This window comes from Cornus florida, unplaced genomic scaffold (genome assembly GCF_030987335.1).
Source record: "Cornus florida cultivar Cherokee Brave unplaced genomic scaffold, ASM3098733v1 CherokeeBrave_3.0.0_Hap2_Chr08, whole genome shotgun sequence".
Lineage (NCBI taxonomy): Eukaryota > Viridiplantae > Streptophyta > Magnoliopsida > Cornales > Cornaceae > Cornus > Cornus florida.
The window spans coordinates 26,550,070-26,569,267 of NW_026775578.1; the positions used below are offsets into that span (position 1 = coordinate 26,550,070).

Here is a 19,198-nt window from a genome sequence, read left to right on the forward strand (position 1 = left end):
AGAAGCTCTCTGGGCTTTTTTTCTTTTTATGGTTTCAAGCTTCAAGGCTTAATTTCTCTCTCATCTCTTATCGGATTAAGGTGCCGTTTGAGGCAAAACGAAGCCCACGACGAGCTCTACGCATCCATATGAACAATTCCAGATTTGGTGCCCTTCTTGGAGTTCGAAAATCAAGACCCATTTTAAGGGTTTTGAGCAAATTTGAGGTAGGGACACCTTAATCCACTACCTTCTTGTTCCATTGTGAGTTATAATCATTTGTTATGCTAAGCATGCTTAATTAGAAGTTAATTGTATCAATGATTATTTTAAATGTTGTCTAGAGAAATTCATGTATTTGAATGTGAGTTGTTTTATGTGTAAAGCATGCTTAAATGTATTTTGATGTATCTTAATGTGTTAATAATTACTTAGGAGATGTTGAACATGTTGAATGTTTAATTTTATGGTGTAGAATTTTAAATGCCATGACATTGAATGTATGGAACATAGATACATGCACATACCATTGGGTTTGCATGAAATAGGAGAAATTGTTCTTGAAATAAATATGGGGAATTTCAGGGAAGTGTTTTTGATGAAATGGTTTTATGCGAAACCCGGTCGCTGCGGGGTTACCAACGGGCCGGAGGTTAATATAGCCTAGAGGGGACTAGGGAGTCGCCCTAGCGTGGTTGAGCTAGCTGGGCCCCATGATGATGCCGCGGGGTTACCAAGGGTCAGGGACACTAACCAATCCTCCTCTCGTGTCGCGGCGGGGCAACCAAAGGGCGGGCTGTATTAACAGTTTGGAAATGATGTTTTGGATTATGAAAATGGGGAGCGACACTAGCATACATTGCATCTCATACCATTGCATTGGATATACTTGACATTGAATCATTATACTGTATTATTTCCCGACATTGTATGATCCCTATTTCCCATTGGCCTATGCTTTGTTTGGATTCACAAGGACACCAGATGTGTGTCTTAAGTGTCACCTGCTGAGCTTTATGCTCACCCTACAATTTATATTATTTTTTTCACGTTTTGGAAATGAACTGGTAGATGACAATCCACCTCAAGCTTGAAAGTTGTTAGAAGGTTGTTTGCTATTTTGTATTTTGACCGTTCTATGTATATTTGTAGTTGTGGAAATGTAACTAAGTTAGTATTCATGGCCTTGTAACTTAAGAACGAACTTATCTTTTGTTTGATGTAAATGAAACTAGTGGAATTATGGTATATGTTTCTATGCAATTGTATCATGTAACGTTATAAGACAGGGACTTTAAATATTAATCTTGTATTTTGGGACTGTAATTATGATAATTTAGATTAATTGGTGTGTGGATGTTCCACCATGAAAGGAACTATGTTAAGGTATAATGAACGGATGAATGAGATACTAGATGATTTTATGTGTTTTGTGTATTAAGACAGGTTGTTGAAGGCCCATTTTTAGGGGAGGTTATGCCGAATTTTTTTAAATTTTGGCATCAGCTAGGGTCGTTACAAATTTGGTATCAGAGCGATGGTTCGAATACCATTAGGACGACGGGTAAGGGCTTGCCTAGGGTTGTCTGGGAAGTCATTTGCATTGTTATTTCCTTGTTTGGAAAAGTGTTTTGCTATGTGAAAAAGCATGCTTAACTGCTTACTTACTTACGTGCTTATGTGTTTATATGCTTATATTAATGTGTTCATTGCATAGTATTACATGCTAAATGTTTGTACAATATGTTTTTGTGTTGGGTTGTTCACGGTTGGACCTTAGTGTTATCGTTATTGAATTGTTTCCTTTGTTTTATAGAACGATGTCACGGCGTGAGGAAATCAGGGAAGTTAGCCCTGGACCGACTAGGGGTGATGTTGGCGAGAGCTCCAGCTCCAATCCGGAGGAGCTAAATGATGAGGGCACACTTCTTAGGGACTTCATTCCCCCAAGAACTGTCCCCACAAGGAGGGATAATGTTGAAGCACCCGTAGAAGTGGGTGAAGGTTTTGTGGCACTGGAGTTTAATCATTTGTTGCAAAATGTCGTGAGGGCAACGATTGTTGCTCAATCGCAGTCAGCACCACAACCTACAGTTCAAGTTGAGGAGACGCCAGTTCAGAAGCATCTCAAGATTATTAAGGGGTTTTCTCAGCTGATGCCGGTTATGTTTGAAGGCGGTGCGCATCCAATGATAGCAGATGACTACATGGAGCAAGTTGAAACTCAATTGACTTCTATGGATGTGATAGAGGATCATTTGAAGATCATCCTAGCTACTTATAAGTTTGCTAAGGATGCTAAATTATGGTGGAAGTCGGTTACGAGTCGATACAAGGTGGAAGAGATGAGTTGGGACAATTTCAAGGAATTGTTTTATGAAAAATACTTTCCGCTTTCCAAAAGATGGGAGTTACAAGACCAGTTTCATAACCTTATCCAAGGGAGCATGTCAGTGGCAGAATATGAAAACAAGTTCACTTCACTTTCTCGCTTTGCTCCAGAAATGGTGAGAGATGAAGTTAACAAGACTCGGAGGTTTGTTTCGGGTCTTAATGATCGGATGAGGCCATTGATCACGGCACAGTTCATTAAGGTTTACTCTGAAGCAGTGGAAAGGGCTTTGATGCTGGAAGCTGATAATAAAGAGAAGGATGCAAGAAGAGAGCAGTTGAAGCAAAAGAGGGGTGCAGGGCCATCTTCAGAAGGATCTTCTTGGAAAAGGAGCAGGGGCAGTCCATCTCAGTTTCAGGGACAACAGTCTGCACGATCTGCTCCTACCACTCTGTTGCCAGCTGGGTCTGATAGGAATGCAGTTGTTTGCTTTCAATGTCAGCAGCCTGGGCATTACAAGTCTAGTTGTCCTATGAGATTGACTTCAATTTCTTCAGCTCCGAAGGCTTGTTATGGGTGTGGCCAGCAGGGCTATTTGATTCGGGACTGTCCGAGTCAGGGAGCAGGCACCACTAGTGGCAAAAGGTTACGGCAGAGGCCATTCCAGTCGGCTACGGTTCAATCAGGTTTCAGACCACCGCCGCCACCACCACAGTGTGCCTTGTCTTCTAAGGGTTCACGACCAGCTATGAGGGATACTCCTACTGTATCGGCACAACAGTCTGGTGTTCAGATTAGTGGTTCACAGGCACAGGCAACGCAGGGGCGTGTCTTTGCCCGTGCATCATCGACTGATGCATCTCCTGGATCTTCAGTTCTCTGAGGTATATTTCCAGTGTTTGGTTCTTGGGCCCGTGTTTTGTTTAATTCTGGTGCATCTCATTCTTTCATTTCATCATCATTTGCACTTGCATCGGGGTTAGAGGTCAGTTTTATGGATCGGGCGTTATGTGTTGATACGCCAGTTGGAGTTTCAGTGTCTTTGAGCTGAGTCGTGAGGGACTGTTCCATTGTGATAGCCGGGCGAACTTTTATGTTTGACCTTATCCTCCTAGAAATGACTAGCTTTGATGTCATTCTTGGGATGGATTGGTTAGCTTCTTTTCATGCCACGATCGACTGTTTCAGAGGAAGGGTTACAGTTTGTACTCCCGAGGGAGACTGTTTCTTTTTCGTGGGAGATCGGAGTGATTCCCACATTTCATCGTTTTATGGAATTCGTGGACGGAGTCGTGGTGATTACTTTTTGGCTACCCTTATAGCCGAAGAGGATGATGTTGTGGAAGAATATTATCCTACAGTTGTTCATGATTTTCTGAATGTGTTTCCGGAGGATTTGACAGAGTTGCCTCCACACCGAGAAGTGGAGTTCTCTATTGAGATAATGCCAGGTACCGCACCGATTTCTATGGCACCGTATCGTATGGCACCAGTTGAATTGGAGGAATTAAAAAGACAATTTGATGATTTGAGGATGAAAGGTTTCATCCGACCGAGTGTGTCACCATGTGGCGCACCGGTCTTGTTTGCTAAGAAGAAAGATGGTTCTTTGAGGTTGTGCATCGATTATCGGAAGTTGAATCGCGCCACCATCAAGAACAAGTATCCTTTGCCAAGGATAGATGATTTATTTGATCAGTTGAGGGGAGCCAGTTATTTCTCCAAGATTGACTTGAGGTCTGGCTATTATCAGTTGCGGGTTAGGGATGAGGATATCCCGAAGACAGCATTCCGTACACGGTATGGACACTATGAGTTCCTTGTTATGCCTTTTGGCTTGACTAATGCTCCAGCGGCATTCATGGACTTAATGAACCGCGTCTTTCACGATTACTTGGACCAGTTTGTGGTAGCTTTCGTGGATGACATTCTTGTGTACTCACGATCTCGGGAGGAACACGAGATCCATTTTAGTATTGTTTTACAGATTTTGCGGGAGCACCGGTTGTATGCCAAATATGAGAAATGTGAGTTTTGGCTACAAGAGGTGAAGTTTTTAGGACATGTTGTTTCAGAAAGCGGAGTGTCAGTTGATCCATCAAAGATTGAAGCTGTTTTGAATTGGGAGCAACCCAAGAATGTGTTTAAGATCCGTAGTTTTCTTGGTCTAGCGGGTTACTATCCGAGATTTGTGAAAGATTTCTCCCGTTTGGCAGCGTCTATGGCCCGTTTAACCCGGAAAAGGATTAAGTTTGCATGGAATGAAGCCTGTGAGTCATCTTTCCAGGAATTGAAGACAAGATTGACTACGGCTCCAGTGTTGGTGATACCTGAGCGTGACTTGGGTTATGTGATCTATTGTGATGCTTCACGTGATGGTTTAGGGTGTATGTTGATGCAGGATGGTAGAGTAGTGGCTTATGGGTCTCGACAATTGAAGACTCACGAGTACAACTACCCTACTCATGATTTGGAGTTAGCGGCAGTTGTGTTTGCTTTGAAGTGTTGGAGACACTACTTGTATGGTGAAAGATTCGAGGTGTACTCGGATCATAAAAGTCTCAAGTACCTTTTCTCCCAAAAGGACTTAAACAATAGACAGAGAAGATGGGTTGAATTCTTAGAAGATTATAATTTTGACTTGCAGTATCATCCGGGCAAGGCAAATGTGGTAGCAGATGCCTTAAGCCGAAAATCTCGTGGAACTTTGGCCTGTCTGGTTATTCGGAAGTGGAAGATGCTTAAGGATTTGGCAGAGATGGGATTGTATTATTTTGATGATGATGTTGACAGCGAGTCGGCATTCTTGTTTAGTCTTATAGCTCAACCTACTCTTGTTGTACGAGTGATTGAGTCAAAGAGACAGGACCCGGATTTAGATGCCATTCACGCTTTGATCTCCAGTGGTGAGACAGTGAAAGATTGGGCTTTGTATATAGATGGGGGTCTACGGTTCAGGGGTTTGTTGGTGGTTCCTACTATTTGTCGTGAGGACGTCTTACGGGAGTTTCACACTTCCCGCTTTGCATTTCATCCAGGTGGTACCAAGATGTACCAAAATTTGAGATGTCAGTATTGGTGGAACAGGATGAAGAAAGATGTTGCACAGTTTGTGGCTAAATGCCTTACCTGTCAGCAAGTGAAGGCCGAGCATCAGAGACCAGCCGGTTTGTTGCAACCATTACCTGTAGCGCAATGGAAATGGGAGCATATTGCTATGGATTTTGTGATGGGTCTTCCAAGGTCACGAAAGGGTAATGCGTTCATATGGGTCATCATTGACAGATTGACCAAGACGGCTCACTTTTTGCCTATTAAGGCAACAGATGATGCAGAGAAGCTTGGTGTTCTTTATGTGAAGGAGATTGTAAGGTTGCATGGAGTTCCAGTAACCATTGTTTCAGATAGGGATGCTAAGTTCACTTCGAAGTTTTGGGAAGGACTTCAAGTAGCGTTTGGCTCAGCGTTGCACCTGAGCACGGCCTTCCATCCACAGACTGACGGTCAGTCGGAGCGTACTATCCAAATTTTGGAGGATATGCTTCGGGCATGTGTGCTTTACTTGGGTGGTAGTTGGGAGGATCACCTACCACTTATTGAATTTGCCCACAACAACAGTTATCAGGCGAGCATTCAGATGTCTCCATTTGAGGCGTTGTATGGTAGACCTTGTAGGTCTCCTATTTGTTGGACTGAGGTAGGCGAGACAGCCGCCTTAGGACCTAACATTGTACTCGAGACTACTGAGAAGATTAAGTTGATAAGACAGAGGTTACTTACAACTCAGAGCCGAAGAAGAGTTATGCAGATAAGCAGAGACGGTCGTTATCCTTTGAGGTGGGAGACCAAGTTTTTCTTTGGGTTTCTCCACGGAAGGGATTGATGAGATTCGGGAAAAGTGGCAAGTTGTCTCCACGATTCATTGGACCAATTGAGATTTTGGACCGTGTAGGAGAGGTTGCCTACAGACTTGCTTTGCCACCACAGTTGGATAGGGTCCACAATGTTTTCCATGTATCGATGTTACGGAAGTACGAGCCAGATCCATCTCACATTTTGAGTTGGGTTGATGTAGACATTGATGAGGATGTTTCCTACGAGGAAGGACCAGTTCAGATTCTTGACACACAACAAAAGGTGTTGAGGAACAAGACGATACCAATGGTGAAAGTCCTTTGGAGACACCACAGAGTCGAGGAGGCTACTTGGGAGCTCGAACAGGAGTTTCGCTCTAAGTATCCAGAGTTGTTTTCTCTCTCAGGTATGGCTTGATTTCGGGGGCGAAATATTTTTTAAAGTTAAGGAGAATGTAATGTTTTTAACTTTATATATATATATATATATATATATATATATATGTTAAAGTTAAATAAAATGTTATTCACCTGTCGGGCCCACATGATTTATAAGCCAATATAATGACTTATTTCTTCTTCTCTGCGTATCAGCTTCTCTCCCATTCCAAAAGCTCTCTGGGCTTTTTTTCTTTTTATGGTTTCAAGCTTCAAGGCTTAATTTCTCTCTCATCTCTTATCGGATTAAGGTGCCATTTGAGGCAAAACGAAGCCCACGATGAGCTCTACGCATCCATACGAACAATTCCAGATTTGGTGCCCTTCTTGGAGTTTGAAATTCAAGACCCATTTTAAGGGTTTTGTGCAAATTTGAGGTAGGGACACCTTAATCCACTACCTTCTTGTTCCATTGTGAGTTATAATCATTTGTTATGCCAAACATGCTTAATTAGAAGTTAATTGTATCAATGATTATTTTAAATGTTGTCTAGAGAAATTTATGTATTTGAATGTGAGTTGTTTTATGTGTAAAGCATGCTTAAATGTATTTTGATGTATCTTAATGTGTTAATAATTACTTGGGAGATGTTGAACTTGTTGAATGTTTAATTTTATGGTGTAGAATTTTAAATGCCATGACATTGAATGTATGGAACATAGATATATGCACATACCATTGGGTTTGCATGAAATGGGAGAAATTGTTCTTGAAATATATATGGGGAATTTCAGGGAAGTGTTTTTGATGAAATGGTTTTATGCGAAACCCGGTCGCTGCAGGGTTACCACCGGGCCGGAGGTTAATATAGCCTAGAGGGGACTAGGGAGTCGCCCTAGCGTGGTTGAGCTAGCTGGGCCCCATAATGATACCGCGGGGTTACCAAGGGTCAGGGACACTAGCCAATCCTCCTCTCGTGTCGCGGCGGGACTACCAAAGGGCGGGCTGTATTAACAGTTTGGAAATGATGTTTTGGATTATGAAAATGGGGAGCGACACTAGCATGCATTGCATCTCATACCATTGCATTGGATATATTTGACATTGAATCGTTATGCTGTATTATTTCCCGACATTGTATGATCCCCATTTATTATTGGCCTATGGTTTGTTTGGATTCATAAGGACACAAGATATGTGTCTTAAGTGTCACCTGCTGAGCTTTATGCTCACCCTACTATTTATATTATTTTTTTCAGGTTTTGGAAATGAACTGGTGGACGACAATCCACCTCAAGCTTGAAAGTTGTTAGAAGGTTGTTTGCTATTTTGTATTTTGACCGTTCTATGTATATTTATAGTTGTGGAAATGTAACTAAGTTAGTATTCATGGCCTTGTAACTTAAGAACGAACTTATCTTTTGTTTGATGTAAATGAAACTAGTGGAATTATGGTATATGTTTCCATGCAATTGTATCATGTCACGTTGTAAGACAGGGACTTTAAATATTAATCTTGTATTTTGGGACTGTAATTATGATAATTTAAATTAATTGGTGTGTGGATGTTCCACCATGAAAGGAACTATGTTAAGGTATAATGAACGGATGAATGGGATGCTAGATGATTTTATGTGTTTTGTGTATTTGGACAGGTTGTTGAAGGCCCATTTTTAGGGGAGATTATGCCGAATTTTTTTAAATTTGGCATCAGCTAGGGTCGTTACAGTTGAGTTAAGGGGAAGGAGATTTGAACCTAAGATGATAGGGTGGGACACTTAATGCTTGGCACACTCGAGCAACACCCACATAACTCATGTAACATAGCTATCCAAAGCAAGGAAAGACTCTTATTCTTCCTCCCATGGTTGAGTGGGGGGAAGGAGACTTGAACCTAAGATAATAGGGTGGGACACTTAAGGTTTAGCCCACTCGAGCAACACCCACATAACTCATGTAACATAGCTATCCAAAGCAAGGAAGGACTCTTATTCTTCCTCCTATGGTTGAGTGGGTCCATCAATTTGCATTCAATGACTGAAATTGTGTTTTGTTCAAAGGTGGGGAAGACAGTAAGGTGGACTATAGTTCTTCTTTCAGTGTCAGCAATTTCTTTTCTTGACAAATTTTCTTCCAGTCTTTTCCTTCAACCGAAAAACGAAGACCTTAAAGATACACATTGTTAGTTGCCTGTTCTCTGGGTTTTTACTAGCTGCTGTATTAGGACTTAAAGTGAAGTTGAAGCTTGTCCTACAATTGGAACTCCAGAAAACGTTGAGGCTGCATATGAATTAGTGTCTGATGATAAGAGCGTGATCAAGGTTGCCATGGCTTTGCTTGAGGAGGAGTTTGTCAACATCTTGACCAGGACCGGCCAAAGCACTCCAAGGTATCCCACTTATTCTAGTTCAATAAGTGATGATAGTGTTAGCTATGAATTAGTTAAAGATGTGATGTTTTCAATTTTCGCTATTTTTCATTTTTTCAGAATTTTTGTCGTTGCAAGGGCATTTTTGTCTTTTGCCGTTTTACGTGCCGGACACTGTAGAGTGTGCCGGTTGTGTCCATGAGCTGTTTAGAACATTTCATTGAGTTCAGGACTCTTTGAAATTCAGGATTTATTATTTTTGCATTTTTTTTTTGTTTTTCGGGCCGGATGGTCCTGTGTGGCACCCGCTACTGGAATTTTTGCATACGGGGATTTTTATCGGGTCCATTAACATTTCAGGCATTTTATTTAATGTATTTTATGTGGTTGTAAATTATTATTATGTGTATATATGTAATTGTGGGGTGTAGAAAAAAAAAAAGAAAAAAAGAAAATAAAATAAATGGTGGGACCCACATGCATTATAACAAAGGTAATGGCTAAGCCATCACCATTCGGCAGATTCACCAGCCTTTCTCGCTGGAAAGGGAAAAAAAAAATTATCTTTTTTTCTTCTACAACTTCAATCCAAGATTTCTCCTTCATTCTTTGGAATTTTTGAGTGCCGTTTGCGGCAAAATGAAGCTCATAACGAGACCTTCAAATCCATACCAGCAATTTTAGCTTTAGGTAGGGGGTCTCTAACCCACATATTCTTGTTCCTTTGTGAGTTAATTTCATATAATTGTTGTTATTTGTCTAATTGATGATAATTATCCTAGAATGATTTTGTTGTAATGTACAAAATTCATGATTTTATATATACATGTTGATTTGTGTGAAAAGCATGTTTAAGTGTTGATTTCTTATGCCTATTGTATTTCTAATTGCTAGAAATGATGTATGTAAGCATATATAAATTTTTTTTTTAAATTTCTTGTAAAGCATGCTTTATTTGAATTAAATTGCCTTGAAATTGATATAATTGTTGTAATTGAAATATATGTTTATATGTGTTGATGAATTTATGTGAAAAGCATGCTTAGATGTTAATTTACATGCCCACGGTGTCTACTAATTTCTAAAAGTTGCTATGAAAGGGGAAAGTGTTTGAAATGAAAATGAAAAGGGGAATTTTGGGAAAGAAGCTTTGATTAATGTGTTTTATGAAAAACCCGGTCACCACGGAGTCACCAAAGGGCCGATAGGTTAATGTAACCTAGGGGGAATTAGGGAGATTGCCCTAGCGTGGTTGAGCTATCTATGCCCCAAATGACACTACAGAAGTACTAACGGTCAGGGATAGTAGCTAATCCTTCTCTCGGCACTGAGGAGTTACCGAATGGGGTTACATTAACGGTTTGAAAGTGATGGATTTGGATGTTAAAAATGGGGAGCGACATTGGCATGCATCGCATTCCATAGCATCTCATTGTGTATGTTGAAATTGATTATTATGTTGTATATGTTTTTTTCGACATAGCATGACCCCCCCTTATTGTTTTATTCTTTGTTTGGATTCACGGGGACACAAGAGGTGTGTCTTAGGCACCGCCTGCTGAGCAAATTGCTCACTTTATTATTTAATAATTTTTTTTTCAGGAAACGGGAAAGAAGTAACGGATGACATTCCACCACATGCCTAATTTGGATTTAGAAGTTTTTTTTTTTTGCTATTTTTGTACTAAGTCCCATAATTTTGTAAAATCTTAGTTTTTTATATTTGGTATAGAGGTTTGTAGACCCTTGTTATTGTAATTATAATTATGGACTATAACTTTAGTATAAGTTGTCCAAACGTTGTAAGACATGTACTTTAGATCTTAACCATATATTTTAGGACTAATTATGATAATTTGGATTAAATGATATGTGGATGTTCCACCATGAAATGAACCATGTTGAGGTATAATGAACGGATGAATGGGATGTTGGAATGTATGATTTGTATTATGTGTTGGGACATGTTAAATATGTCTTGAGAGGCCAGGAAGGGCTATTACGTTTTTTTTATTTGAACAAGTGGTTGTAGTCCCCTTTTTAGGAGAGGTCATGCCGAATTTTTTTTAAAATCTTTTTTTTTTTTTTTAAAAAAAAAAAAAAAAAAAGTGTATCAGTTTAGGGTCGTTACAAATTTGGTATCAGAGCAATGGTTCGAATACCATTAGGACAATGGGTAGAGGCCTACCTAAGATTGCATGGGAAGTTGAATTGCATGTTTATATGTTTATGTACCAAGTGTTTAAAATTTTTTGAAAAGCATGCCTAATTGCTTACTTGCTTACATGCTTAGGTGTTAATTATTTGTTAAATTAAAGCATGCTTAAGTATTTAATGATAAGTGACAGTGTTTATGAGATTAATTCTATGGTTAAATTTTTAAAGCATACTAAAATGATAAGGTTCCATTAGTAGTCCTTTCCATAGAGACTGGTAACGGTGGTAGGGTTTGATTTTAGGTGTCTTTCGGGACGAAAGTTCTCATTTTCTTGCACTGGCGAGAGTTTGCGTTGTGTTTTCTCAGTGTAGTGAGTGGACTCTTGGGATGATGGATTAGTAGGGTATGGTGTGTGAGTCATGGGACCCTTTCGTGTAAGCAAAGTTGATTAGATGTCAATGGACGTGAGGTGGTATGTAGTGTATGACTTGTAAGGTTCAAGTGCTGTACATGTTGAGTAAGATTTGTATTTGGATTTTTATTTAGAGGTTCACTGATGTTTAAAGTTGAGGGTTTGTCTCTTAGATTGTCGTTTTGAGAATATAAGTTGAGGTTGACTTTGAGTTGGCGATGAGATGAGTAGGTTGCACCTTTTGTTTTGATTTTCCAATAAGGAAGGCAGAAGTTTAGTGCGGTGATGTTTGGTGACCGTAGAGTGTTGGTCACAGATTGTGTTGAGCTAGGATGAGGAGTGACCTTTTGGGCTTGGTGGCTTGTTCTATTTGATTTCTTTGTTTTGTGGCCTTGTGGGCAGGTGTACGTGAGCGTGTGCAGGTGGCACCAGAAAGCTACCACATTGGGCGAGCTGCGGGCACACAACTCAGATGAAATCGATGTGGATATTCCATTGTGTTGGATGGTAATCGTAGCGATTGATTGGGAAATGATAGTATTGGGGGTGTAAGAGTTGTATACCCTTTTGTTTGGTCGGATAGGTTAGTTGTAGGTATGACTTAAGTGTCCAGTTAGATACCAATGAGGGACCATTGCTTTATAGTTGTCGTAGAGTGTAGTTTATGTGGTTGATCGTTTGGGCGTGGTGTTTGCTGTCCCTTTTAGGGATTGTTCCTGTAGCATTGCCGTGTAGGATTTTTATTTTCTTGTAGAGGATTGTTGACTATGGTGTAGGGTATCATGAGTGATGTGTGTTTTCATGTCGAGTTAGCATCACTTTTGAATGAGCGGTTGGTAGTGGAGGCTTGTTGTTTCTAAGGGATTGGAGTTTGTGTAGTTATTTTGGGAAGGATGATCATGGGGGGTATTAGTACTTGATGTTACCGTATTGGAAAGTAAGTCAGTTTAGGGGTGACCTCAATATTTGGGAAGGAAGTAGTGATTGACTTCATCGTTGGCGGTTTTAAGGGAATAGTTGGGTGTTGAGTAATCTGGATTTTTGTGCTCATTTTTGTTTGAGAATTTGTTGGCATAGCATTGTCGTATGGATGTTCTTTTCTAGTGGTAAATAGTGGTTGTTATGGGGAGTAGCGAGAGTTATGCTCGTTCTTTTGTTACAATGATATTATCTTGAAGATGTTCGAGGGAAAAAAAAAATCCTTTGGTAGTGATTTGATGGTCTGATGGGATAATAGGGTTGAAAGGTTATTGGAATGAGTGACAGTGGAGGTGTTATGGTGTCATGGTGTGATGTTTGGTGCTGATAAGTATAATGGTTTGAGGTATGATCCGAATGTGGTTTAGGAATTATGCGTGTTGTTGTGTGTTGACAGGTATGTGATGGGATTGTGCGCCAGTTGAGACGATTGTGGATAGTTTAATCTTTAAAACCAGTGAGAGCGGTGTTAACGGATAAGCACCTTTTTTCTTTTAAAGAGTCAGTGGGTTGTTGTGACGGAGGTCACGGGTTTAGTGTGCACAGTGATTGACGTAGTGTCGCCTTCAAAGGGTAGAGGTAGAACAGGTGATCAGGTATCGTTATATTTCATAGAGTTTCTCATTGAGAGATTATTGGGTAGGATGGGATACAGTGTCTAATGTACAGTGATGGTTCCTAGTATTTGTATGTCGAGGGCGTTGCTACTTTTATCTGATTTATTTCGGTTAGCATAGTGTTGCGGAGAAGTATGTGCAAGGTTTTGTGTTGATAGTGTGTAACGATCCGTTAGTGGCGAGGTCTCCTAGAATGGAAGTCGTAGTCTCGTATATGTTTCTAGTTGGTTCTCCTTCTGGTGCGTAGGAAGTTTATTTCATCTCAAGTGAGAATGGGTGTCCATGGTTGGACGATTGGTGAGTAGTGTGTGGCAGGGTGTTTGGTTCATTCAGGTGCGAGTTGTTGATCTCTTGTGAGAGTGGGGTTCATTAGCCTTTCCATTTGTTCTAGTCCTGGCAAGGGCGTCGTTTGTTATGAGTCTTGTTCTTCGTTTAGGAGTTATGCGCGTCCGTGGATGGACGGGCCTGTGTGTAGTTAGTTATGTTGTCAGAGTTCACCGGTAAGGTTGGTTGTATAGGTCGACTCACTCCTATGGAGGGAGGTGGAGTCTTGAGTTTTGTTTTGAGAGTGGTTTGACTGGTAGGATGCGAGGCACGGGTTACCGAATAGGGGTTGTGTTTCCGATGTTTAGTACTAAAGGTGACGGCTAGGAAATGTGTTGTGAACTGTAGTTTAAAGATGATTAAGTGATGGGATATGAGTCATGTACTTGAATGTTTTTATAGGCGTTTAATTCGTGCAGTGTCTTGAGGATAAGTGTCGATGTTGTTTTAGAATTTTGTGATTAGAGAAAGTGAATGTATGATTCTATTGAGGAATAATAGGAATGATTGACTTTGGTTTTGAGGTTTCAGGAATGAGACAGCTGTATTATGTGTTTTGGAGAAGTAAGAATTGAACTGAAAGATGTCACGGAGTTGTTTACCTGGTATGGATGTTATGAGGAAATTAGGGATCTTTAGTGCTGATTGGTTGATTATGACATTTGGTGTCGTGTCGCTTTTAGTTGTTGTGATTGTGTGATTAAGGCATGATTGAGATTCTTAGAGCTGTTATATGATTATATAGTTATTGAGGTTATGTATAACAATGGGTGGATAGTGAGTGGATCTTATAGTTGTTTTGTGGATTGTGTAAGACCGTGTTTGAGGTTTGGACCTGAGGACAGGAATGACATCTATGTTGAGATTGGATTGATGATAAGAGTGGCCTGGCCAACCATTTCTCCTGAATCATTCCCCTTTAACACGATGTCAGGTCAAAGGTCAATGATTGTTTCAAGTTGTCATAAATAGTGAAAGTATGGTATTGGGTGTTGTGACAGTGCAAGCGTGTGGATTTAGGAAGTTGTTTCGGGTGACGAGGTGTGTTAGGTAGGACCAAGTGTCTAATCCGCTTGATTTTTAAAGATCTTATTTTGAGGATTTGAGTCTTGGGCACAGGATGGTACACTTTAGTGGTTTGGTGACTCTTGATTGTATAGTTGTTGGGGGATTCATTATTTAGTTATCTTGAGGTTGATCAGTGTAATAATTACTTGTTGGTGCGATCTATGGTTGTTGTATGATTGTGTGATGGTGTAGCTATGAGTTGGATGACGAGTATTGGTTGGACAGAGATGTGTAGATCTGAGTTTGGGTTTGATTGTGTGATGGACGGGGTCCTTTGTTTGGGGTACAGTGTGTCTTTTGAAGGATGAGTTGTGATAGCATGTTGTCATGTTCAGGGGTCTTGTGACCATTTTTCTTTCAAGTCTTGTGAGTAATGAGTACCCTCATAGGGTAATGATCATTGGGCTTTCTGGCGGAAGAGTGTGATTGCCTATTGGTGCCTGTGTTAAAGGCAACATGGTTGTTCAGTTCTTATCTCAAGGTTGTGTGAGGTTCCTCGGCGAGGTGTGTGGCTGTGAGCCTCTTTCTTTAAGGAGGGTAGATTTCGAGGATGAAATCTCTTTAAGGAGGGTAGATTGTGATGTTTTCAATTTTTGCTATTTTTCATTTTTTCGGAATTTTTATAGTTGCAAGGGCATTTTCGTCTTTTACCGTTTTACATGCCAGATACTCTAAAGTGTGCCAGTTGTGTCCGTGAGCTGTTTAAGACATTTCATTGAGTTCAGTACTCTTTGAAATTCAGGATTTATCATTTTTGTATTTTTTTTTTTGTTTTTCAAGCCGGATGGTCCCGTGTGGGACCCGCTATTGGAATTTTTGCATATGGGGATTTTTATCGGGTCCGTTAGCATTTCAGGCATTTTATTTAATGTATTTTATGTGGTTGTAAATTATTATTATGTGTGTATGTGTATATATGTAATTGTGTGGTGTAAAAAGAAAAAGGAAAAAAAAAAATGGTGGGACCCACATGCATTATAATAAAGGTAATGGCTAAGCCATCACCATTTGGCAGATTCACCAGCCTCTCTCGCTGGAAAGGAAAAAAAAAAAAAAATTATCTTTTTTTCTTCTACAACTTCAATCCAAGATTTCTCCTTCATCCTTTGAAATTTTTGAGTGCCGTTTGCGGCAAAATGAAGCTCACAACGAGACCTTTAAATCCATACCAGCAATTTTAGTTTTTGGCCACTGTAGAAAGTCCGAAAATTGAGACCCATTTTTAGGGTTTGAGGTGAAAATTGGGGTTTTTGGCTTAGATTGAGATAGGGGGGTCTCTAACCCACATATTCTTATTCCTTTGTGAGTTAATTTCATGTAATTGTTGTTATTTGTCTAATTGATGATAATTATCCTAGAATGATTTTGTTGTAATGTATAAAATTCATGATTTTATATATACATGTTGATTTGTGTGAAAAGCATGTTTAAGTGTTGATTTCTTATGCCTCTTGTATTTCTAATTGCTAGAAATGATGTATATAAGCATATATAAAATTTTTTTTAGAATTTCTCGTAAAACATGCTTTATTTGAATTAAATTGCCTTGAAAATGATATAATTGTTGTAATTGACATATATGCTTATATGTGTTGAGGAATTTATGTGAAAAGCATACTTAGATGTTAATTTACATGCCCACGGTGTCTACTAATTTTCTAGAAGTTGCTATGAAAGTGGATTTTAAATTGTGTAGTATGAATTTCCTTTACGCTTATATTATTAGAGAAATATGTGACATGCACTTCACAACATTGGACATGAATAAAAAGAGGAAAGTGTTTGAAATGAAAATGAAAAGGGGAATTTTGGGAAAGAAGCTTTGATTAAAGTGTTTTATGAAAAACCCAGTCACCGCAGAGTCACCAAAGGACCGGTAGGTTAATGTAACCTAGGGGGAACTAGGAAGATTGCCTTAGCGTGGTTGAGCTATCTGACCCCAAATGACGCTGCGGAGGTACCAACGGTCAGGGACAGTAGCTAATCCTTCTCTCAGTGCTGAGGAGTTACCGAAGGGGGTTACATTAACGGTTTGAAAGTGATGGATTTGGATGTTGAAAATGGGGAGCGACATCGGCATGCATCGCATTCCGTAGCATCTCATTGTGTATGTTGAAATTGATTATTATGTTGTATATGTTTTTTTCGACATAGCATGACCCCGCCCCTTATTGTTCTATTCTTTGTTTGGATTCACGGGGACACAAGAGGTGTGTCTTAGGCACCGCTTACTGAGCAAATTGCTCACTCTATTATTTAATAATTTTTTTTTCAAAAAACGGGAAAGAAGTGATGGATGACGTTCCACCACAGGCCTAATTTGGATTTAGAAGGTTTTTTTTTTTTTTTTTTTTTTACTAAGTCTCATAATTTTGTAAAATCTTAGTTTGTTATATTTGGTATAGAGGTTTTTAGACCCTTGTTATTGTAATTATAATTATGGACTGTAACTTTAGTATAAGTTGTCCAAACGTTGTAAGACATGTACTTTAGATCTTAACCATATATTTTGGGACTAATTATGATAATTTGGATTAAATGGTATGTGGATGTTCCACTATGAAATTGTAACGACCCTAAATGATGCCAAAATTAAAAAAAAAAAATTGGCATGATCTCCACTAAAAATCGTTCTACAACAACCTATTTAAAAGCATTTTAAACCTATCCCAACACAAATACCATATAATACACTCCATGGTGGTACAACCACAAACTATATATTCCAGGTATTATAATTACAGTCCCAAAATACAAGAATTAAAATCAAATGTCCATACTTTACAAGCCCATAGGGATAATTAAAATATTAAAAGTTCATAAGTCTTCGTACAAAATATATTATGCTAAGTCCTACAAAAAAATAGTGGAACTTAGATACAAAAATAACAAAAGGTCTTCTAATCCAATTTAAGCTTGTGGTGGAATGTCATCCGCAACTTTTTTTCCGTTTCCTGAAAAATGTTAAAATGAAGGGGTGACCATAAGCTCAGTAGGAAATGCCTAAAGCACACCTCTTGAGACCCCGTGAATCCACACCATGAATAGGAATGAAGAAATTGGGATCATATCATGCCGGGAAAAGAAATATAACCACAATACCACATCATTAATCCGATACCACAAATATATATGCCATGCAATGATATGTCACGCCATGCAATGTCACTCTCCATTTTCCAAAATCATTTTCATCATCATTTCCAAACCGTTAGTGAACCCGTCCCATGGCAACTCCATGGCGGCACGAGAGGAGGATTGACTACTGTCCTTGACCCATGGCAACTCCATGGCGTCATTTGGGGCCCAAGTAACTCAACCACATTAGGGCAATCTCTCTAGTCCCCTCTAGGCCTCACTAATGCCGCGGTCCCTAGGCAACTCCTAGGCGGCTAGGTTTTTCACAAAAATCCTTTTCAAAATTCTTTCCCAAAATCCGTTTCGTTTCTTTCAAATCAATTTTTTCCATTCTTTCCCAATGAATGCATGTATGTCTTGTGCATTTCAATGACGTACGAATAAAGAAATTTTTATTTATTACAAGTCAAATATTTACAATATACATGACTCATAGGAATAATTTTAGGAATTTACATTATGTTTCCAAAATAAAAAAATTTAGCACTTTAAAGCACAATAGGTATGCAATTTAACATCAATTTAACATGGTTCTTTATCACATAACAACTAACATGTATATATACACATCTCATATACAACACATAACGAATATGAAAAATAACACAAATTAAATACAAATTATGAAAAATAATTCACCAAAATCTAAGAGATTGTGGATTAAACACTCCTACCTCAAAGGAGGAGAAAACCCCTAAATTTTGTGCCCTAGATCCCAACTCTCCTAGAGTGCACCAAACACCAAATTACTCCGATCAATTTAAAGATTTCGTTGTGGTCTTCAATTTGCCGCAAACGGCACTTAAAAATTCTAAGTATTGAGGGAGAGATCTTGGATTGAAGCTTGTAAAAGAAAAAAAGAAAAAGAAAAAGGAAGAACAAGAGGGAAACAGAGAGCTGCGAAAGAGTGAGAGAAATGAGAGACAATGGTGGTCTCTAACCCCTTTTTAGGTGGTGTGGGTCCCACTATTTTGTTTTATTTATTTTATTTTATTTTATTTTCCCTTTATCTTTTATTTCTAATTAACACCACATACACACATATATGTATAAGAAAACTCAAACATTACAGAAATGAACCATGTTGAGGTATAATGAACGGATGAATGGGATGTTGGAATGTATGATTTGTATTGTGTGTTGGGACAGGTTGAATATGTCTTGAGAGGTCAGGAAGGGCCATTGCGTTTTTTTTATTTGAACAGGTAGTTGTAGACCCCTTTTTAGGGTAGGTCATGCCAATTTTTTTTTAAATTTTTTTTTTTTTTTTTAAAAAAATGGTATCAGTTTAGGTTCGTCACAAAAGATGATTTTTTAGACTATGATATTGTACCATCTGTAGAAGAAATCAATGATCTCCGGAGTATTGCTGAAAGGATGGACTCTGTTAAGTGCGTTGAGGTTTACAGGAGAGTAAGGAAGGGTACAGTGGACGTGTGTTTTCAACGTCTTGGCATCGATAAATTGAGCATTCAAGCTGTCTGGAGGTTGGTGTGGGATGTGTTGGAGGTGAAGATCAAGCAGTGGATACGTGCAGCCAAGTTTTGTGTTCGAATTTTCTTTCCCAAAGAAAAGCAACTCTGTGAGCAAA

General features: G+C 39.2%; 1 long non-coding RNA gene across 1 annotated transcript; it reads right to left on the reverse strand.

Annotated features, from left to right (window-relative positions):
• Positions 1-16,803: 16,803 nt before the first annotated feature.
• On the reverse strand, positions 16,804-19,057 carry LOC132270942 (uncharacterized). Its single transcript, XR_009469610.1, has 2 exons — positions 18,282-19,057; positions 16,804-17,423 (listed from the first exon to the last, which is right to left on the reverse strand). It is a non-coding gene; the product is annotated as an uncharacterized LOC132270942 (long non-coding RNA).
• Positions 19,058-19,198: the final 141 nt, after the last annotated feature.